The sequence below is a fragment of the Schistocerca piceifrons genome, chromosome 6, assembly GCF_021461385.2.
Source record: "Schistocerca piceifrons isolate TAMUIC-IGC-003096 chromosome 6, iqSchPice1.1, whole genome shotgun sequence".
Lineage (NCBI taxonomy): Eukaryota > Metazoa > Arthropoda > Insecta > Orthoptera > Acrididae > Schistocerca > Schistocerca piceifrons.
This window is the reverse complement of record NC_060143.1, coordinates 163874983-163899314: the sequence shown is the minus strand read 5'-3', so window position 1 is coordinate 163899314 and position 24332 is coordinate 163874983. Positions and strand designations below refer to the sequence as shown.

The 24332-nt window shown below is 40.5% G+C and overlaps 1 protein-coding gene across 1 annotated transcript in view; it reads left to right on the top strand.

The window, feature by feature from the left end:
- Positions 1-20787: 20787 nt before the first annotated feature.
- The window catches only part of LOC124803009 (thyrostimulin alpha-2 subunit), a 348758-nt gene continuing 345213 nt past the window's right edge, over positions 20788-24332 (top strand). Inside the window, exon 1 of the mRNA XM_047264115.1 lies at positions 20788-20818. The gene's annotated coding sequence lies outside the window, so the exon portion shown is untranslated. The remainder of the gene's footprint in view (positions 20819-24332) is intronic.

The window sequence follows — 24332 nt, the reverse complement described above, 5'->3', positions numbered from 1 at the left end:
ACTCGATATCGTAACGCAGAGATAGACGTAGTACGAACTTTCGCCAGCAGATGCAACTGTTAACTGCGCTTTTTAGTTGCTACTTGCGACTCTTAGTTGCGACTTGTCACGGAAATCGCAGTTGGACTCGACTGCGAATCGCAGAGACGAGCGTAGTACAAACTTTGGCCAACAGATGCCACTGTTAACCGCGCTTTTTAGTTGCTACTTGCGACTCTTAGTTGCGACTTGTCACTGAAATCGCAGAAAGCAGTGCTAAATTCAACCAATAGATGGCTCACGTCTTTGAATGTGAAATACTACTTGCGACTACTAACTGTGACTGAAATCGCTGTTAGATTCTGTAAAGTTGTTATTGTGATATCTGCGACTTCTCAGTCACTGTGATTTCTAACAGATACGCGATTTCCTGCCCACCACTAGGAAGTACTAAGGAATGACGAGATACGCTTGAAGTTCTCTCACGCTATAGATACATAAATAAAGAATAGCTCAGTAGGCAGTACAGTTGAAGATGAATGGACATCTGTAAAAAGTGCCATCACGTAAGTTGGAAAGAAAGGTACAAAGAAGGGAACTTTGAAGAAACCACGGGTAACAGAAGAAGGACGTACAAAAATGCTCCGGGAACTCAGAAATACAGAAATACAAGCCGTCGAGGAATGAAATAAATAGGAACTGCAGGGAAGCTAAGACGAATTGGCTGCATGAAAAATGCGAAGAAATCGAAAAAGAAATGATTGTCGGAAGGACTGACTCAGCATACAGGAAAGTCAAAGCAACCTCCGGTGAAATTAAATGCAGAGGTTTTAACATTATGAATGGAACGGAAATTTTACTGTTAAATGCAGAGGAGAGAGCGCATAGGTGGATGGAGCACATTAAAGGGTTCTATAAGGGGGAAGATTTGTCTGCTGTGATAGAAGAAGAAAGAGGAGTCGATTTAGAAGAGATAGGGGATCCAGTATTAGATTCAGAATTTATGAGAGCTTTTGAAGACTTAAGATCAAATAAGGCAAAAGGGATAGATAACATTCCGTCAGAATTTTTAAAACCATTGGAGGAAGTGGCAACAAAACGACTATTCACATCGGTGTATGTCTGGTGACATACCACCAGACTTCCGGAAAAATAGAATCCGCACAATTCCGAAGACTAAAAGAGCTGACAAGTGCGAGAATTATCGCACAATCAGCTTAACAGCTCATGCGTCCACGTTGCTGACAAGAATAGTAAACAGAAGAGTGGAAAAGAAAATTGAGGATATGTTAGATGACGATCAGTTTCGCTTTAGGAAGGATAAAGGCACCAGAGAGGCAATTCTGACGCTGAGGTTGATATTGGAAGCAAGACTAAAGAAAAATCAACACATAGGATTTGTCGACCTGGAAAAAGCGTTCGAGAATGTCAACTGGTGCAAGATGTTCTAAATTCTGAGAAAAATAGGGGTGAGCTATAGGGAAAGACGGGTAATATATAATTACCCGAGCGAAGAGGGAATAATGAGAGTGCTCGAATTAAAAAGGGTGTAAGACAGAGATGTAGTTTTCGGCCCTTCTATTCAATCGACGAAGCAATGATGGAAATAAAAGAAAGGTTCAGGAGTGGAATTCAAGTGAAAGGATATCAATAATACGATTCGCTGATGACATTGCTATCCTGAGTGAAAGTGAAGAAGAATTATGTGATTTGCTGAATGGAATGAACAGTCTAATGTGTACTGAGAGTAAATCGAAGAAAGACGAAAGAATTGAGAAGTAGCGGAAATGAGAACCGCGAGAAACGTAACGTCAGGATTGATGGTCACAGATTAGATGAAGTTAGGGAATTCTACTATCTAGAGAGCAAAATAGCCAATGACGGACGAAGTAAGGAGGACATCAAAAGCAGACTAGCACTGGCAAGAAGGACATTCTTGGCCAATAGAAGTCTACTAGTAGGAAACATAGGCCTTAATTTGAGGGAGAAAATTCTGAGAATGTTACGTACTACGGAAAAACTGGAACAGATGTGAATCAAAGCATGTGAGATGTGGTGCTACAGACGAATGTAAAAAATAAGATAAGGATTAAAAAGGTTCTGTGCTGAATCGGAAAGGAAAGAAATATATGGAAAACACTGACAGGGAGAAGGGATTAGTGATAGGACCTCTGTTAAGATATCAGGGAATGACTGTGCGGCTTGTCGGTTTGAGTTGCCGCGGCCTCTCTTTAGCCGGCCCGAGTGCCGTGGACTGCCACCGTGATATATGTAGCGCGGGTAGCTGTTGGCGCCTGCTGTTCGTGTCGCCACAGTACATAACTTTTGAATTCACAAGGGGAGGCCACGAACTTTGGAGCACGGATTTATTTCAGACTTTGTACATCTACTGAAATCTATTAGGGCAACATATCGTGCAACTAGTATGCAGTTTCGAGAAAATTGTAAGAGAATATATACTGGTGTGTTGCGGCCGTGAGCTCGAGATGGCGGCAGTGAAGTGATTAGCGTTCAAGCTCAGTAATTGCTAGATCGTTGGAAAGAGGCCTGCTAATTTTTTAAAAGAAATGTAGTCGCATAATTTTTTATTTCGAAATAAATTCGCTGAACGTGAATAACTTGGCTTCAGTTGCATAGATGTTGATGTGCTACCTATTGATGATACATGACTATTGGACTCGATCCCGGTTTTCCCCTCTTATCTCGAATCTGTGTTCGAATCCCGGTCTGGCACAAATTTTCATATGTCACCTTATGTAGTGCATCGATACCTAACACAGCTGAAGCCATCTTATTCGCATTCAGCTAATTTATTATGAAATAACTTCGATCGGCTGTCTTTCGTCAACAATGTCTGTTCATTCAGACATTCAAGCTATATCTTTTTGTAACATTAGTCATGTTATTTCACGTAAATGAAATTTTAAAGGTAACGTAATAAATAAACATGAACATTTATTGAGTTCGAAATTTTATTTAGCTGTTTACTAATTGTAAATTTAGCTGTTCACTAATTGTAATTGTTACAATAAATAATATATTTGTAAGTATCGTCAAGTAAACGACAAAATGCATAAATGTGTCCTGAAAATCTATGCCTGTCGTGATTTGCGAGTAGAGGCTGCTTCTTGAAGAAGACTATCACAGTACACGAACACATCTTTTAACCGACGTTTTGCGACTGCATTAAGCATTGAATCTCCGAGACATTCTTCACCCGCCGCTGTCTAAGAACAGGGAGTCACTTCCGCTTTTGCACAACAAAATAAAATGTAAAATTTGTGAATTTCAAAAAGCAAATCCGACGGTTATTCGTACATTATTCTTATATCATGACATATTTTAACTCAATGTATTACTGAATAGAATTATTCACACCTTTATTTATAGACGTTTGACTTAGGCTTTCCAAGCCTGTCCCTCATACGTGAAACCTATATCTGGTGATCGAAACGTCCAGTTACACAGCAGTCCCAGGTACATTAACCAACTGCTGCTATAAGGTATTTCGGAAATCACGACAGGCATAAGCTTTCAGGAAAACTTCATGCATCTAATCGTTTACATACCTGTAGTTATAAATACAAAATCTGTTGCAATAATTAAAATTAGTAAGCAGCGAAATACCATTACAGATTCAATAAAATTTTATGGAAATAAACGTGTTTTTTCATTACACTATTTTTTAAATGTCGTGTATAGGAAATAATATGACTAGAGTTGAAAAAATGTACATTTAGAAAAATGAGTGCGACGAGATCCAGCGGTCTATCGATTACGGAGCTTAAACGCTAACCACTTGATCGCCGCCATCTCGTGGATAGAACTGCAGCGCACTGGTACATATTCGACCCTAAAATTTCTCTTGCGATTTTCTCGAAAGTGACTAAGAAGTGTGCCTTACCACTTGCAAATTATGTTGTCCTAATGGACTACTAAAACTGTACGAAGTCTGATGTAAATCCGTAATACGAGAATCGTTGCTTCCCTTGTCAGAATAAGACTTACTATCAAAATTCTGCCGGCAAGCTTATCACAACTGGAAGAAACCTAATCGCTATCGCCACATATACTAGGGTTGGAACTTAAATAGTGGCAACTATTTAATCACAAACGATACAAAAGAGTTACATGTTTACACCTGCTACTGTCCTTCAAAGTAGTCACCAGCGTTGCGTAGAACCCGTTGCCAGCGATGTGGAAGCCTTAGTATACCGTTAGCAGAGCCTGTTTTGTTGCGGTGCTAATGGAGCGGTCTACTCCCTGTCGAATCTCTGGAACAATTCCGAAGTGAATGCCACGAAGCGAAAACTGAAACGCCAGTCCAACGAATGGCGTCATTACGGCTCGACGCGAAAGTCGAAAGTGCGTCAGAGCCCCAGTATGGTGAAAGTTATGGTGATTTTCGTGTACGACTGTGATGGTGTTATCCTAACGCATTACGTTCCTCCACGGCAGACCGTCAGTGAACAACACTCCTGTTCATTTTTGGAGCATCACCTGCGACCAGCTTTGCGAAAAAAGCGGCGGCACTTGCTGCGAATCCCACCCATCATTTTGCACTACACTGCGCGGGCGTATACAGCGCAAGCTGTGGCTGCTCTGTTCGGACGGTAGGTCTGGGAAGTATTGTAGCATCCACCATACTCCCCGGACTTAAATGCTTGTGACTTTGATTTGATTCCGAAGGTGAAGGAACCACCTCGTGGCATTCGCTTCAGAAGTGTTTCAGAGATTCGACAGGCAGTAGACCGCTCCATTCAGACCAGCAACATAACAGGCTCTGCTAACGGTACACTACGCCTTCCACATCGCTGGCGACGGTTTCTACACAACGCTGGTGACTACTTTGAAGGACAGTAACAGGTGCAAACTGGTGACTCTTTTGTATCGGTTGTGAATAAATAGTTGCCACTATTTAAGTTCCAACCCTCGTATCTCGCAAGTCAGGACGGTGAAATCTATTTTCCAACATCTACATGATTACACTACAATTCAGCTAAAGTGCCTGCCAGCGGTTGTGATCATAGAAATCTTTACGTGCGAACTCTGTTTTCTCTCTTTTATTGCGATGATTATTTCTCCCAAACTAGGTCGGCACCAACAAAATGTTTTCGATCCATCTTACGTTTTTGGTTTTCATTAATAATATTCTTAAGCGAAAACATACAATTATTTAGTGTGTGTGTGTGTGTGTGTGTGTGTGTGTGTGTGTGTGTGTGTGTGTGTCTGTGTGTGTGTGTGCGTTTCTTGTATTACGATTTTCAGTTTCTTGTCCCGTTGACGCTGTAAACCACCACTAGCTAAGTCCGATTTCCTGCGAATTGGCCGGACGATGTGGCCGAGAGGTTCTAGGCGCTACAGTCTGGAACCTTGCGACCGCTACGGTCGCAGGTTCGAATCCTGCCTCGGGCATGGATGTGTGTGATGTCCTTAGGTTAGTTAGGTTTAAGTAGTTCTAAGTTCTAGGGACTGATGATCTCAGATGTTAAGTCCCATGGTGCTCAGAACCATTTGAACCTGCGAATTGTATCCGGAAACTCTAGTCAAGACAGAGAAGTAAAGAGTATAAGGAGGTGAAAGACGTCTTGACTCACGAGAACCGCGAATGGAATTAGAGAGAAGTACACTACGTTCGGTGGTACGATGCGACTTCAAACAATAAGTTACACATTATTATGGCAGACCAAGTAATTTTTATTGAATGCTGCACTACAAGGTGACACAGATACCTGACACTACTCAACTTGCAAGGTGTGGCTGTAAAATAAGGAGACTATTCCTGTAAAACGTTTGATTTCAAAATATATACATATTTAGTTATTGTCACCCACAATATACTCTCCTCCTCTGTCCCTACAGCGCTCCATATGAATTTTCATTGAAGGAAACAGTGCTGGGAGTCTTCCTCTGTGAGCTCATTGATGACGTGTGTCGCTTTTTCTTTCGCCGTTTCAACGGACTAAAATCTTATTCCTTCTAATGCAAAAAATGATTCAAATGGCCCTGAGCACTATGGGACTTAACATCTAAGGTCATCGGTCCCCTAGAACTTAGAACTACTGAAACCTAACTAACCTAAGGACATCACATACATACATGCCCGAGGCAGGATTCGAACCTGCGACCGTAGCGGTCGTGCGGTTCCAGACTGAAGCGCCTAGAACTGCTCGGCCACACCGGCCGGCCCCTTCTAATGCAGGATTGACCTTGAGGAATAGATAAAAGTCACATGGTGCCAGACTTGGTGAATAAGATGGGTGTTCTAACACGGGGATTTCTACTTCGCTGGAAAGCTCTTAATAGACAATGCGGTATGAGCCAGTGCGTTGTCTTGATGCACACCCCATTCCTTGCTCCTTCACAACTCGGGTCGTTTTTCTCTTATTTTCTCACTGAGTTGAGCAGGAACCTCAATGTACATATATTTAGTAATAGTTTGACCTCCAGGAACACAAGAAAGATATACAATTGCATGAATACCGAAAAGAGGCGTCGCTTTGAATCTTGATTTGATCATTCAGTTTATTTATTTATATGTTCTCTGTGAAGCTGGGTTCTTCCAGTGATTGGACTGGCACTTAGTTTCTGGATCATAAGTAAAAACTAAGAATCGTCACATGTTTTCACTATTTCCAACAAATAAGGGACGTTTTCAATTCATTCAAAGTGTCAGAACAAACATTTTCACGAGCTGCATTTTGTTCGATCATGAGAATTTTCGGCACCAGTTTCGCAAACACTTTTCTCATGTTAAGTTGTTTATGTAAAATTTGTGCTGCGCATTCTTTGTCATTTCGTACAGTTTCAGAAATCGATTGATTACTCAGCCGACGGTCAGATCGGATCAGATTACCTTCTTTATCGAAATTTTCATCCGCTTTTGATGCTGAAGGCCGTCCATGGCGTGAGTCATCTTCAACGTCTCCCCGGCCTTCTCGGTAACTCCTGAACCACTTAAAAACTCGCATATATTAAACAGTCTTCGCCATGAAATTCTGTTAGTAAAACATAGGTTTCAGTAGCAGTTTTTCCAAGTTTCGTGTGAAACTTCACGACAATTCGTTGCTCTATTATTGCACTTTCTTTCCGTCAAATGGAAATGAGCGTACGGCATTGTGGGCCGGGAGTCCCCCATTCGGGGAAGTTCGGACGCCGAGGGCAAGTACTTAATGCATTCGACGCCACATTGGGCGACTTGCGAGTCGCTGATGGGGATGAAATGACGATGAGGACAACACAACACCCAGTCCCTGAGAGGAGAAAATCTCCTGCCCCAGCCGGGAATCGAACCCCGGCCCCTTAGGGTGGCATTCCGCCGCGCTGACCACTCAGCTAACGGGGGCGGACATTTTTCCGGCAAAACAAAATAACAGCTCTTGATAAAAAACGCCACGGCAACACTGATTTGTATATAGTCACTGAAGTGCCGCAATCGTCTCAGAAGGCTTCGCGTTTCATTGCTATTGGTCATTCATCTTTGGCGCATATGTACTTACTCTGTGACAGCATCAGACCCGTTGTTTTACAGCCACACCTCGTAGTCGCTGAGTCTTTGCAAACAACGGTCGGAACATTCTACAAATTGTTCAGTTCCTCGCCTATAGAAATCAGCTCCCTGGTCACAGAACCATTCGAGAATCTCTGTGAAAGCGTCTCCATCGTTGAAGAATCTCTTTCCTCCAGATGTTCTTTCAGCTTGCCGAAAAGATGAAAATCGCATGGTGTAAAATTTCCCTGACTTTCCGATCGCCGTCACCCACATCTGTCCAGCTTTCGTCAAATGGCTGCCACAATTTCACTGCTGCTGGACACAACATTGCATTTGGTCCATTTCGCAGTAAATCCGAGTGTAATTTAGACTTTTGTCCACAAGAAACGTTCTGTACTGCGTATTTCAACTTTGGAATACATTTCCAGTTGCCGAGCCATTTCGTTCTCATACGGTGATGCACTTGTTATCTGTACTTTTTTTTTTTTTTAATGTGTGTGAAATCTTATGGGACTTAACTGCTAAGGTCATCAGTCCCTAAGCTTACACACTACTTAACCTAAATTATCCTGAGGACAAACACACACGCCCATGCCCAAGGGAGGACTCGAACCTCCCCCGGGACCAGCCGCCCAGTCCATGACTGCAGCGCCTGAGACCGCTCGGCTAATCCCGCGCGGCTGTTATCTGTACTGCAGCAGAACTGTGTCTGCGGGAGACTGATTTTCTCTTCTGATAATGCACCACTCTTCTTCATCTACAAGGGTAGCCTGGAAAACACACTTAAGTGCCTGGCAGAGGGTTCATTGAATCTCCTTCACAATCTATCTAGACATTTTTTCTTGTGAGCTCTGATTTCCCTTATTTTATTATGATTCGCGATTCTCCCTATGTAGGTCGACGTAGACAAAATATTTTCGCAGCCGGAGGAGAAAGTTGGTAATTGAAATTTGGTGAGAAGATTCCACCGTAACGAAAAACGCCTTTGTTTTAATGATGTCCACCCGAGATTCTGTATCGTTTCAGTGACACTCTTTTCCCTATTTCGCGATAATACAAAACGTACTACTCTTCTTTGAACTTTCTCGATCCACTCCGTTAATCCCATCTGGTAAGGATCCCAGATAACGCGGCAGTACGCTGAAAGAGGACGGACAAGCGTAGTGTAGGCAGTCTCTATAGAAGATCTGTTACATTTTCTACGAGTTCTACCAGTAAAACGTAGTCTTTCGTTTGCCTTCCGTACACCATTTTCTATGTGTTCCTTCCAATTTAAGTTGCTCTTAATGGTAATTCCTTGGTATTTAGTTGAATTAAACTGATTTATCGTATAATCCAAGTTTAACGGATTCCTTTTAGCACTCATGTGGATGACCTCTCACTTTTTATTATTTAGGGTCAACTACCAATTTTCACGTCATACAGATATCTTTTCTAAATCATTTTGCATTTTTTTTTGATTTTCTGATGATTTACTAGACGATAAACGACAGCATCGTCTACAAATAACCCTTCGATTGTCTCCTGAATCGTTTATATAGATAAGGAACAACAGAGGGCTATAACGCTACCTTGGGAACCCCAAATACAACTTCTGTTTTACTCGATGACTTTCCGTCAATTACTACGAACTGTGACCTCTCTCACAGCACATTACGAATCCAGTCACATAACTGAGGCGATATTCCATACGTACGCAATTTCACTACAAGCCGTTTGTGTGGCACAATGTCAAAAACCTTCTGGAAATTTAGATATACGGAATCAATTTGAAATCCTTTGTCAATAGCACTCAACACTTCGTGTGACTAAAGAGCTAGTTGCGCATTGGTCTTAGCATGGGAGTACATGTATAACTTACTTTCAAAAGTTCGTCCGAGGTACTGCATCTAAACTGCAGTATTTAATTTTGATACGTTTCGTAATACAAGCAGTTTCCCCTCTTTTCCCTTGTCTAAGTTTCGATGAGGTGACAGGAATAAAATCCATTTATGTGAATTAAGAAATAAATATTCTAAAACGAGGATGAAAAGCGGACCTTGCACCATCAGTAGGGAAGAAATAGAAAGAAGAATTTTTAACAGCCTCGCGTCATTAATTTATGATGGTGTTTGAGGAAAGCAGAGTTATGTAACTCGAGATGGATGATCATGTTGTTTTTTTGTGGAAAGTGTTAAGATGTGTCAGCATTTGTAGACGACACAGTTCCCTCGAAACGACGTAAGAGCAGACAACGTAATTAGATAGCTTTAATCTCTGCTCCCGCGTCTGGTATGGTTCTCATTTGAATACTGAGAGCAGTGCATTGCTACCTTTTGCAGTATTCATAAGGACAGCAGAAATAATTCCCAGACAGCGTTAGCACGGCGTCAAGGCGGAAATGCAAATATGTATGGAGTGATGTTTCCAGCTCAGTTACGACCATGCATTTATGCTAAGGTGAGTGGTAAGCGATTTATGAGATCCAAAATAATTTTAACTCAATCTCTTCGTCATTAACCTAGTGCAGCTAGCAAATGTCATTTAGAAAATAACTCCGCTATGTAACCGATTAGTCACTAAGGAATCAATTTATCGTCAGCAGCTACCATTTGCATCCACTACTTAACAAAGGACTCATAAGTACCGGCATCCGGGGATAGGCAACCTGGGTTACAGGAATTCATTACAGAATTCTCCCGCCTCCCAGCAATGATTAGCTTCGATTCTACTAAATCGCATATTTAGCTATGATTACAGTGTGTCCGAGAAGTCTCGCTGTATTGAACCATTAGTAGTGTGTGTGTGTGTGTGTGTGTGTGTGTGTGTGTACAAACGTCCGCAGACAAAACATTGAACTCTTAAAATTAACAATTAGCGCCTCATATGCTGTACTTGATTTTGAGTATCATTCAAGGGGCGCGTCAAGTGTTTATCTAATCTATTTTATTTATTACTTTTAGACAAAGAATTTCACAAGAAATCTGACAGCTTTTTTCATTTTTTTTTTTCCTGAAATATCCTGGATTCAGTACTTGCTTTGAAGAAAGCTATTTTGAAAGTTAAATATGACATCGGTGTAACTTTTTGTGCGGAGCTAGGCCTCGAAGAGATGAACTTCTTGACACTTTATTTACACAGATAGCAGCAGCCGCTCGTGAAGTATTTCAACTTTCCCTCAAATCACTAATTAAGTTTTTCCTAATTACTCTGATTACTTTCTAGACAGTAAACATTTTTTTGAAACACTAGACTTCACGCTGGTCAGTTTGACACCCCAAATATCCGTTATTCACTCTTAGTTTGGCGATGAAATTTCGGACAAAAATCAACTGTTTAATATTCCCTGAAATCGCTAGTTAATTTTATTCTTAATCACCTTGAATACTTTCAAGCTAATAGCCCCCTCCTCCCCTTTTTTTTACAATACTAGGCCTCACACTGGCCAATTTGATATCCTAGTTGTCCGTTTCCCACTCTTCATTTGGCTAAGAAGATTAGGATTTTCAGGGAGTATCGTTTTCGCTCCGCTCAAACTAAAAAAAAAAAAAAAAAAAAAAAAAACTAAAAAACTTGAAAATGAAAGGCTTGAGACGATATTAGCGAAGGAAGTGTCGGACAACGACATGGAATAGAGAGTTGCATTGCTTTGTTGGCACAATTCCAAATGCCACACCTCGCCCAAGAGCGTTATTTTCTGATGAATGTGCGACACATCCGAGTTCACCAGGGAAGAGTGTGACTTTCTGGCCTAAGAAAATCCACGTTATGTGCAGTAGTTGGAAAGGAATCTGCTTAATGTAATGATATGGGCCAGATTTCATAATAATATTTGTTCGAACCATTTATTTTTTAAGCGTTTGTAAATGTAAATTCTAATTTGGATATGCTGAAAACGTGGTAGATACTTCATCTGGATGATGAAATAATAGTGGGTCACATGAGGCTGCAGGAGGACGAAGCTCCAGCTCATTCTGCTATTCAGCTACTTGAGTGCTTTCATGAGCAGTTTCAAGGCAAGTGGAATGTAATTGGTTCGGCATCATCTCCAGCCCCATTGAAATGACCTCCGTGAGCTCGGACCTTACCATACTAGATATCCCGCTTTGAGAAATAATCGAGTACCATGTGGCTCAATGTCAGTAAAAGACTTCTGAAGAATTGCTTAAAAATATTGAGAAAGCCTTTGTGTGGTATTGAGTCAAATACTTTTTGGAAGCCAATAAATATCGCTTCTACCTGAGTGGTTTCAGGATGCCACTTAAAAAAAGCGCAGTTTGGTTTTGCATGACTGATTTTCTCGAGATCCTTGATGGTCTGCATGGAGGGAGCAGGCCATTCTGTTTGAGATACCTCATCTCATTATGTTTAAGCTGAGAATGAGTTTTAGGTTCTACACTAGATGGATGCCTGTGATGTTCTAAGATAGTTTTGTGGATCACTTCTGTCACCCGTTTTGTAAACGGCTGTGACCTGTGATTTCTTGCAATTACTGGGCATAATTTTTTTTTATTCAACTAAAAGGGGTACGCTAGAAGGTATACGAGTATGAAATTTGTTTTCTTTTGTAAAAGTGTGAATCACTGGAGTTTTCATGAATCGTCTTCCTGTGTGGAACGGTCGTTTCCTTGCAAAAACTACCACTCTTTGCTGAAGGACGTGTTGGCGATTAAGAAAGGACGGGGAAATGTGAATCTACAGTCAGACCGTAGAAAAACGGTATACAAACAATAGAATCTCAGCAGCGCAACAATAATTTAACCCCTGGACTGTTTTCTTTTATACTTTTATTCAAAGAATGTTGATTGAATAAATTTGTGAAAGTTTAAACAGTTTTCTAAGAAAAGGAATATCCCAGTATCGTAGCTCAACGTCTGAATAATTTCAAAGAAAGCTTTGCCCGATCTTGGGGATATTGGTTTGGGGGTGGGGAGGGGCTACGGTTCTATTATTCGCGAAAACCAATTTGACATCGAAACGGTGGCTTTTGGGATCAACCGTAAAGGCAATTCCCATTTACGGTCGCTCCCATCTGCCACCGCGCCGAGTATTATCGACGTCGCTTGCGCGAATAGTACCTACACTTTTTAAGTACATAGTTTTCATTATTCGACGCTAGTCTAAATACTTCTCAACATTTTGAGAACAGTCGGAAGAATTTATCCTTTGTGACACTTCGGAAAGCAATCCACCATGCCCTCAGAATAAAATGAAATTTCAGTTTCATTTTTTCTCTTTCGTTGATGAGGTTTGAAGTAAGATATGTCCTTCGTGGCCTTGCTGTCAAAAGCGGGAGGAAAGCAGGAATGTGGAGCATAGATCTAAAATTGGTCAAAAAAAGGGATTTGCGCCTTTAAAACGTTCTGTAGTCTTGTACATTGCTCTTCTTCAGGGCATTTTTGATTGCGAACGGAAAATCGATTGGTCAAAGATGACGGCCTCCAATAGGCCTATATCTTTGTGCATTTTACGTATTTTGCGTGAATAGTACTTTAAAAGAATTTAACGCATTCTGTAATGCTTCTCTCCCATACAATTTATCGTTGTTGTTAGCATGGGTGTTAACTTGATATTCCATCGCAGACACTGGCATCATTGATTGTTAACCCAGCTTCGAATATTTTGGAGCTTCGCTAAACTGCTTTTCTATTGCTACTGTTTCACTATCTTGCCTCACCTATCTGTGTTATTAAACAGCTAAAACGATCACTCAGTTCCATTTGCAGGTTGCCTGTCTAAAGGCTTCCAGAGGCAACGAAATATGGTTTTTGGTATTTCATATAGTTATTGACCGAATACTGTTGTAATCTACTCACTATGAAGTATACTCTTACATTAAAAAGTTAGACAACATGTTAAATCACGCAACCTTACATAGTAAGAAAATCTGCAATAAATTTTACTACGCTACAACTAGTTTCGACATTTTGTCATCATTTGGCGGATATTAAAGCTTCATATGGTCGCCTCTAGTTGCAGTGAAATAAAGAGTTTTAGCAAATTGTGGTGTTGTGCATAAAAATACATAAAAAAATCTTACATCAGAGTTGTGGTGCACAACCTAAAGATAATTTTATGGAATAAATATTCTTCATTCGCCGTTAAAAAATAGTCACTTTGCGTAACTTTCCCTCTAAAGATTTTTTATTTTGCGGTATACTATCGAATAAAATTCATCAAAAATTGCAAACTTTTCTAAGGAATTCGCTTAATGATTTCCTACTGTAAAGAAATGGGTGGCTACATTCAGAAGTGGTTTGCCTCTCTTGTAGATAGTTCTCTAAAAAAATCCCGAGAAAGTAAAGGCAAATAAAAAACGATATCTTACGCAAAGTATTACTGGACGACTGGCAATAACTTATATGTGTTGTAGCTGACATAGTAGGCATACTAGAAAAAATAAGCTAGATCTTTTTATATTGAGAATTAACTATGGAATAGCTTTGTGCAAGTTATGTTCCACATTTATTGTATACTGACCAATAGCAAATGAAAAAAACTAACTTCTTATAAATGTTTGGAATCTTTCAAAAAAGGGATCCAGTTGATTCGTTTCTCTGTGTGAGACGTGGGTCCAGCACTTTACGCCAAAAACGAGAAAGTAAGGAATGCTACGAGTGGAACATGCCCGCTAATCTCGAGAAAAAAATGTTAGCTTCATTTCATTTACTGCAAAAGTCATTGTCAATGCTTTACAGGATGGAAAACATCCTTCTTACTGATTACCATGGGAATGGTGAAACAGTAATCCTGTAATCGGTTAATATTGTACAAGTCTTTAACTAGGACAATGAACTTGCCCACGAAGTTATCTCCAAGCGGATGGGGAAACTGAGGTAACCCTGCTCTGTCATCATCACCTTGCCTCCTACCACAATTCACTACTTTAATTAGGTTGGAGCATACGTTCGTAGCATTTTTCCGTAAGTTCAATAAACACATAACACAGACTCTAGTCATAATAATATGAGTACATTGTCCTTCGCTATTTGCAACATACTGCCAACACTAGAGTATCTTTTCCATTCTAGGACTGTAGGAATCACATGGTTTTGAGGCAAAGAACTTGTCGAGTCCCGTTCGGAACGAATTTTCATCCGGAAAGAAAGTTCCCTGAAGGCTGTTCGACAGAGGGCAAAAAAGGTGAAAATCTGAGGGCTCAAGATTTGGTGGAATGACTTCCCAATCCAATTCCTTTATAGTGTTTTTTGTTAGTCTAATGGAATGCGGGCGGACTTTATCGTGGTGCAACATGAAGACACCATCTCTGGCCACCAGTAACGATACAGGGCATGAATGATCTGTGTTGTTCACGAGCTATTTTGTGATGAGCATGCAAAGATGAACATATGCAACCAGCAGATTTTTTTTTTGTGATTTTGGCTTAGAGCCTGCGGTATCCATACATCCGATTTTTGAGCCTCCCTCATTGCATAAAAATGTCGCGCGATGATGGAGTGATTACACTTCACCACTTTTGCAAGTTCTCGAGTACACTGACGTGAATAATCGTCAATGGGTTTAAACAATCTTCGTCAAACCCCTGAGGTCTTCCTTGACGTCACTAATGTCAAAAAGATCCCCCTTAAAACAAGAAAACCATTTTCTCTCTATGCTCTGTCCAAATGCATTATCCCCACACATGACACAAATTATTCTGGCTGCCACTGTTGCTGTCACCTCTTTACTGAACTCAAACAGGAGAACATGTCTGAGATGTTCCGATTTATTAACTTGGCACTCCATTTTCTAGTGTCCCTAAATGACAAAATGACAAAATGTTCAGTGAAATAGCAACTGTGAACTAAAAATAAAAAATGGAAATGGATAAATAAACCCTTCGCAACCGAAATACCTAAATGCAAAACCAAAACGCTACGAACTTGTGCAACAGCCGAATAGCATTCTCATATTACCACCTAGTCCAACATACAACATGTATAACATAGGTTTCTAGACTCTATTTATAATTCTGATACTAGATATTACTTTACTTTTATTATTTCACGTCAGGTTTTTTCACAAAACGAGGTATCAAGTTTAACTAAAGCACGTACATTAAAACAAAATTTTAATCAAGGTTTCAATTTTTATAATCATTGTTTTCTTAGGCATGTGCTAAAAATATCACAAACTGTTCTCTTAGCAAAATTATGAGTGTTATATTTGATTTTCAAACTTTCCCCATTTTTATTTTCTCAGAGAACCTTCATCTTTACTGTACATATTCATCCTCCAACAATAATCGGCTATTAAAGTTTCCATCCATCTTCCGTGATACCTATCCTCCGTTTCCATAGTGTCCTCGTGTAAGCGATCTCTTTGATTTTCACAGAAATACCCATGATTTTTAGGTAATTAGTTAATACATGAATGTAGAAAGTGGGCTTTCACATTTTTGCACTCCAACTTTTTGAAATTTTCCATGGTGGTTATGACAATGTCCTTCTGATCTGCATGTTTCCTATTGTCAAAGGTTTTCCATAGCAAACATGAAGGCAGTCCGTGTCTCTTTCTTCCTAACATTCATTCCAGTCTCAAATTCGGGATCCTTCATCAATTTGTGAATCTGAGGACCAAAAAATTTTAGCTTTCAAGTTTACTTGACTGATGAAGGGAAATTTCATAGAAAGATAATGCAGAATCCATCTCGTGGAAGAGTCCTTACAAACTGCTGTATCAAGTCTAATTTAGTATGTAGTGGTGAAAGCAATATTCTTTTTTCGGTCTATTAGCGGCTCATGCAAGATGTTTTTTGTCCCAGGTAAAATATGTCTTCGATTTAGCCAAAACATTACACTTCAATGCTTTCACTTTGCTCGGCTACCTCGCAAGGCATTTGCATGTGTCTAGCTTGCTGTCCTAATAAAATTCATTTATGTAATAATAAAACAAAATTTATTCCACTGTGAAAAAAACTGTACATGACAGAAGAAAACTAAGAGCGGATTTGGGATCACCATTAAAGGGTTAGTTAAAAACTTATTTATTTTAAGTCATCTAGTATCATACAGACTGATGTTATTTCTAGCAATAGGAAGTTTCGAATAGCACTACTCAACAGCCATTTTGCATCTGGCATGTGACACATCTATTATTATGCATTTTGGTGTGCATAATACTAACGTACCTTTCAAAATTTTCAGGCACGTAAGATATTTGTGTCCTTTTTTACTGTCGGACCTTCAGCCATTCGAAAGTTTCCTAAGTTGAGCTGAAAGACCACAGCCAACAAAATTTATGAAAGATACAACCGTTGATATCAAACTCAGAAATATCTGATTAGCTTCTGGTCCCCGTTCAAAGGTCCTCGTTCAAAGCAATTGTGAAGAGCTTTGTGGCAACAGAAAAGATAACTCAGGCACTCCACCCAAGACAGCACCAATAGTTGCTTCCTGATCGGACACTAGAGGAGCGGAATTTTCGTTATCGCCAGACTCGATCATACGGCTTAGCCCGTCCGCGACGACGTTTTCGCTCACGCTTATATGTTTTACAGCAAATTTGAACGTCGAAATGCGCGCGCCCACCTCGTAAAACGCCTCGTTTAGTGGAGAAGCGCGGGAACACATGAGAGCACCTGATTGTTTCTGATGTAAACTGAGGGTGCACTAAGTAACTCAGACTTCTCTGTCCTAAACAAGACAGCGAGGGCCTCGAGCTCATAGGTCGAATATTTGACCTCTGTAGTTATAAAAGTGCGTGATTCACACGCAATAGGGCGACGCTCCCCTCCTTGTTCTTCCAGAAATACGGCTGCTGTTCCAGAATTTGACATATCAGTTTGTAAAATGAAAGGCAGATCAAAGTTGTGACTGACAATAACGGAGTATTACTAAGAGCTCTCTTCAGGGCGTAAAAGACAGCTTGCTTGCGGTCCTTCAGAATTCCTGTCCTTTTCTACGTAATAAATGTAATGGACTGCCAATCCCGCAAATTTCGGTACGAACGTAAGGAAAAAAAATTATGGTGCCCATAAACTTGGCTAGCCCCTTTTTAGTCCTAGGAGGGCGAAAATTATGGATAGCCTGAGTTGACGAATGGTCTACACGAACCTTATGAGTCCAAAGTAAATGGCCTAAAAAGGGAGAGCTCAGAGGGCACCAAATTAACCTTTGACGGTTTGACAGTTAGCCATGCCTCCGTCAACCTTGCCAACAAATGACAGAGGTGATAAATCGCTCCGTTTCCATATTAGGACAATGTCTGTACTGTTTACCGCGTTCCCCTGACACACTTTATATACCCTTCAGTGCTAGTGCTCCCACATGCCGTCTGTGAGTGGTTATTGCACGTTGACGTCAAACATAAGCGGTGGTGATTTTAATGTGATAGAACCGTGTAGAATCATTGATATGAGGTTTGTGAGAGCACGATACCGACAAATCACACACACAGCTGGCTTTAGTGCAATGACTGCACAGTGAGTGGTGATGAGGTGAGTTCTGGGCAACAGTGCGGAAAGAACTACGCCACCAGAAGACTGTAGGGTTGCTCGGCTGGCTTTGATGAACCGGCGGATGACAACAGCTGAGATTGGGGCAAAGGTTGCAGGCAAAGTGCCATCACGAACCGTCTGGAGCAGATTATTGGCAGGCGGGATGAGATTTCGTGTCGCCATGCGTCGTTTATTGCTGACACCATACTATAGGCAACAGAGACTATGAGAGACAGTGTAGGGAGAGAGTCGAGTGGGAAATTTGGCGAAATTCTGTAATGTTCAGAGGTGAGTGTGTCTTCCCTTAGATCGACATCTCCGTATCTATAGTCGATCTGGTGAAGATCACATGAAACAGCAAAACTCAAGACCTGTACTTCACCAACTTCTGGAATTATATTATTAGGATATAGTGGATATGATAACAGGAATGCTTTTACAAGAATCCTCTAGTAGAAGATCTGAGAAGATATACGGACGCACCCACTGACGAGAAGCTATTGTCAGTGACATAAATGTCGAAACTGGTCTAGCCACCAAGCAGTGAATCTGAGCACTGACTATTAACGTTTGTAATTTAACTTAATGTGCTGACTGTTGCTCTGTGTCAACATTATGGCAGATATGAGTGAATGCAAGCCAGTATGTGGCAAGAATGGTAAACCCTGCTGTCCTACACTTCATGATCAGGTGACCAAGTGGCACATTCCAGCAGGATAATGCAAGACCCCAAATCGCAGTTCACGCCACAAACGCCTTGAGTAATGTACGGACCGTTGACTGATCGCCCAGTTCCTTGATTTGTCACCTATGGGGCATGTGTGGTATGCAATAGGAAGCCTCTAGCCAGTTATGAACGGGTCAGCATGTGTTTAAGGCAGCTTCTAAGCCACAACGAGTTATGGAGTTTACTGGTGTCTGTGTGTGTCACATGTGATACTGATGTTGATGATGGAATGAAAGTGTGGTTAATTATTTCATGTTATATGATGAATATCTCCACAAAGTGGCTTGTGACTATATTGAGAATATTTCGGTGTGGAGGATGCAGGAAGTTATCTTGGATGGAGAGTCTTCGACAGACATAAAAGTAATTTCGGGTGTATCTCATCAAAGTGTGTTCTAACCCTTGCTGTTCATGTTGTATGTTAACGACCTAGTGGACAATATTAACAGTAACCTAAGTTTTCTCGCAGATGATGCAGTTATCTACAATGAACTGCTACCTGAAAGAAGCTGCATAAATATTCAGTCAGATCTTCATAAGATTTCAAAGCTATGCAAAGATTGTCAATTTGCTTTAAATGTTCACAGATGTAAAATTGTGCATTTCACAAAACGAAAAAACATAGTATCCTATAACTATAATATCAATAAGTCACGGAATAGGCCAACTCACATAGATAACTGGGTGTAATAATTCGTAGGGATTCAAATGGAAGGATGACATAAGCTCAGGTTCCAGACTTCAGTTTATTGGTAGAATACTGCGGAAATGCAATAAGTCTAGAAAGGAGATTGCTTAGGTATCACTCGTGCGAGCCAAAGTGGAATAGTGCTGAAGTGTGTGCGACCTGTACATCAGGGGATACTAAACGAATACAAGGAAGTTCAGCATGGATGGTCATTGGTTTGTTTGATATGTGCGAGAGCGCCACAGAGATGCTGAAGAAATTGAACTGGCAGACTCCTGAACACGTAAACTCTACCGGAAAAGCTACTTACAGAGTTTCAAAAACAGGCTGTAAATTATGACTCTAGGAATATTCTACCGCTCGCTGAGTATCGCTTCCATGGGAATCCGAGGACCAAATTAGATTAATTACACCACTCATGGAAGCATTTAAACAATCATTCTTCCCGCGCTCCACACGTGAATGAAACAGAAAAAAATCCCTAATAAATAGTACAATGGGATGTGCTCTCTGCCACGCACTCCACAGTGGTTTGCAGAGTTTAGATATATATCCAGAAATACCCTGATCCTATAAATGTTTCAATTTGTTCAGTTAAATTTAATCCAAAAATTTAAGTCACTTTCCCCAATGAACATCATATTCAATATTTTCAGTTTCAGGACCTTGCAGACACATCAGTGCCTCTTTAAAATGTATGTCGTGTTTAAAGGTCAACAAAAGTTAACGAAATTTATATTTTTTAATTTTTTTCTGGTGGTCATAAAGTACCCTCTTTGTAATATACGTTACTAAAAATGTGTTAAAGTTGCTACGAATGTGTTAAAAGATATTTTCCTATTGTGGACCGTGCTAACACATCAGTATCTCTTTAGAAAGTGTGATTAATATAAGGTAACAACAATTAACGAAATAATTTTTTTAAATTGTTTGTTGCATGGACATAAAGCACCCTCCACCCCTCCCATGGTAATAAAAGTTATGAAAAATGCTTTGGTATTGCTAGTGTTAATGGTGACGTCATAATTGCGAATGACAGTAGTTATTACAGAAAACGCTGAGGATTTTATCCACGTTTAATCGTTTATGCAGTTGGTGTATGAGAACGCGGGAAGTTGGGTCGTTACTGACTTTGCAGCATATCTTTTGAGTTATTCAGATGGGATAGTGCGTGTCGAGTCGCAATTGCTGCTGTCTTTGTGTCCGTCACTGAATGGTGCCAATCTGAGACGGGCGCGCTCGGCCGCTGCCGGTTGCACCCCTCGGGCCGTCGCGTGGGCAGCGCGTGGGCGGCGGGCGGCCCTCTGACGTCACGGCGCAGCGCCACGCCCCCCTCCGCCGCCTTCCCCCACCACCGCGCCGGCGGCGGCGGGCGTCGTGCGCGGCTATAAGACGGCGGCGCGGCGGCGCCCGGGCAGTGGCGCCCTCTCTGCCGACAACGCCAGACCTCCCGACGCCGCCGCCGACGCCGCCTCCGACGCAACCCCACGCCGCCGAGCCCGCTGAGCCGCACCGGTGAGTGGCACTTGTTGAGCGGCGGGCGCGCGCCCCACACGAGCATCGCCGCCTCCAGGGCAAGCAGGCGCCTATCCAGGGTTCTGTTCTGGAATCGCCCTTGCCCCAACCCCCTCAAATATAACTCGCTGTCACTCCCATTTCTAACATACTTTAGATGCCTAGGATTCTCATAATAAAGCTATTATGTTTCGATATAATAACAGTAATTTGTGTACTTTACAATAAAATATTTTGTAATAATAACAATTTGTTTATGGATACATCGGAGCTTAGTTAATCACTTTTGCACAATAGTTCTCAACCTGGGAGTAATTATCCCTTGAGGGCTAAAACGTAATTTTCTGATGGGTAAAAACAACAGGCTACAGTTGTGCTTTGGTCGCGAAGCTAAAATAATTTTTAAAAGATCAACACTATTACCATTATTTCGTCAGACCATATTACTAATAAGTTAAGTTACCAGTAATAACATTTATTCAAATACTAGCATTTGTGTGTGACACAACAGCTTGAGGAATGAATCTATGATCAATATCTTCCTCGAGTAGTCCACTCACGACAGTCACACTTTGTACCACGATCTACGACAGTACAATTGAGACATGTACATCACATTTGCTTAAACATCCCATGAAAATCCGTTCTCTGTTGTGGATAGTTCCCGAAACAGACCAGAAACTGCTTTATTAATCAGTTCACAACAATAAAGGAATTTCACCTAACTTCAGCTATGTATTCTTGCACAGCCGTATAGCTGTAGGGCTACATTGTCATTATTATTATTATTATTATTATTAGTGGCAGCGTCAGACACAAAGCATTATCAGTCTAAACGGGGAAGGCTTTTTCTTTAAGGCGTTTGCGCTTATTTTCAGGAAAGTCTATTTTATTTTTTTCCTTTTTCTGTGGAAGGTCTTCCCCTTTCTGCCTCACCTTACTCAGCTGCTTGTGGTTTGGAAGTTATGACTGTGGACTCACGAATTGTGTCGGATTTGTTGTTGATAGCAGGCAGATCGGTTTGTGATGGGGAGCCTTTCCCTCATGAGACAGGAATATTCTCTGCAGGTGGCCAGAGTAAGAGTTTTAGCTAGCAGCTAAAAAGTATCCTGTCTTAAACATAGCTTATTATTTCCAGTATTTCTATCCATTTTCACCCTTCATGCTATTTTATTCTCCAACAACCGAAAATTTGTAAAATCATATATGTAAAAATATGAATGCTTTTACTAATATGTTCTCTGGGAGGGAAGTGTTTGGGGGAGGGGGAGTGTTGTCGTGACTCCGTCGTTCAACTATCTCCCTCCCTCCCCCCCCCCCCCCTTCTTTGATCCTTGCATGACTATGACTGCAAACAGCAAAGCCAAATACATTCATAATGGTCATCTTTTTCAAAGCATAAATAAACATGGACAAAAGAAATACTGCCTGAGAATTTCTCAGGATTTAAGAGCAAGTTACGTATGCCTGAAATGGTGAGCTTTTCAAGAAAAGGTACTAAACGAACACGAAGTCGTAGTATTATGTAGGTTGAGTTAACCTAACGTATTTCAGGAAATTGTTGGAAGTTCTGATTGTTGGCTAAATGAAACAATACTGACAGTATAGTTTCCCTTGTAAGTTTGGTTATTAATCATGGTATAAGGATGGTACGCAGAAATATATCCAAGAGTGGACGAGATTGTAAAATTGCCATTTTTATGTAACTGATTTGTTGAATTTGAAGACGAATGGTGCCCTAAAAAAATTCCCAAGAAGTGCACAATACGTATTGTATCTTGAACGTTTGATAATTATCGCCACAATATATTTTGGAACATATATTACTTTAACAGATTTGTAGCTGGCAACCACATTTCATTAGTATCTGACAACTACATCTTTTTATATTATTAATATGATTATGAGTATCAGTTTTTTGAGGTAATTATCTGAAATAAAATCCTCATGTAATTAAATCAACCGTATCGAACGAAGTAGGAAATACCGTTAATAAAAATTTACAAAAGAACTTTATATTCATATGTCCATAATGTTGTGTCGCATTCAAAACTAAAAATTTGTAATAGAAAAAAAGAACAATCCGGTTTGATGTCAACAAAAATGACGAAACAAAAACTGCTTTTGATTAAAATTTGTAAGAATGGAGAAACAGGAAATGAACTTAAAAACAACTTTAATGCCTTCCTTAAGACTTCGCTTAAGCAGGGTGATTCAGCTGTACCTACCGCTGTCGTTTTATGCAATTCGCAATGTTATAACCCTGCCTGATAAACTGCGCACGAAATTTTCGTATTCTCTCACTGGCTACGCGCGAGCCATTAATCCTACAGAAGAAATGACCAAGACATTTTTGTAGGCAATTTAATACAGTTAAATATTGCACTGGGTCACATTTTCGCTAGAAGCCGTAGTTTTCGAGTTATTCATGAAAAACGAACAAAAGTGACTTTAAGACGCACCTCCACTCGCACATTCAGCCCCCACCGGATTGCTAGTATCTTGTTCATGACACTCCACCCTGCTAGGGTGCAAAAATTTACGAATGCCGATTTATTCTCCGTATTAGACCTTTTTTTACTCTACACTGACTGGCCTTATTACGCCACTGGCTTACTTGAGGACTTACAAATTGTAAAATTGACGTTTATGTGAATTTTAACGTAACAGTTTTGTGGGTTTTGACAGTATAAAACAAACTGTTACATCGCAATATTTGTCAGGCCATCTGATTACGAAACTATCGTGCCTATTAGGATTAAGTTTGGACCCAATTGTCAACGCAATTAGTTTTAGCGTAACGTTTACAAAAGGCAATTTTCGTTTATTACCTCCACGGGCACGTTTGAATGAATAAAGATGAAATAGTCGACCATGCTGATGGCGTAATAGCTCAATAAAGAGAGAGCAATAAGTTCGAATATCGGGAACAGTTCGTATAGTCCGAAGATTTTGTACAATAGTAGGAGGGAGTTCCACGAACAACATACTAGAAATCCTGAATGGTGAAGGATGAGTATGGGGTGGAGGTGCGTTTGAATGTCACTTGTGTATGTTTTTCTTGAATAACTCGAAAATCGTGCCTCCAACGAAAACGTGTCTCAGTGCAAAACTTAACTACGTTAAATTTCCTACAATAGGACCTTGCTCATTCTTTTCTATGTGACTTTTCGTTTGCGTGTAGCAAGCGAGAGAATATGAAGGCCAGATATGACATTGCTGGTTGCATAAAACGACAACGATAGGGGCAATTGAATCATCTTGTATAAGAGGCAGTCAAATGAAAACGAGATAGATGGGAAACAAGTAAGTAAACATTTTTCCACAAATTGTCAAATTGGAAGTCGAACAGCAAGTTACATAAATTACGATGACAACAAACGTTTTTCAAGTAGACTGATCACTGTAGGTGTACAACGCTTTTATTGTGTGTTACATGCGCGGTATGTAAACTGGCAACGCCACCAACACACAATACCACTAAGCTATGAAGTATTGTGTGAAAAATAATCGC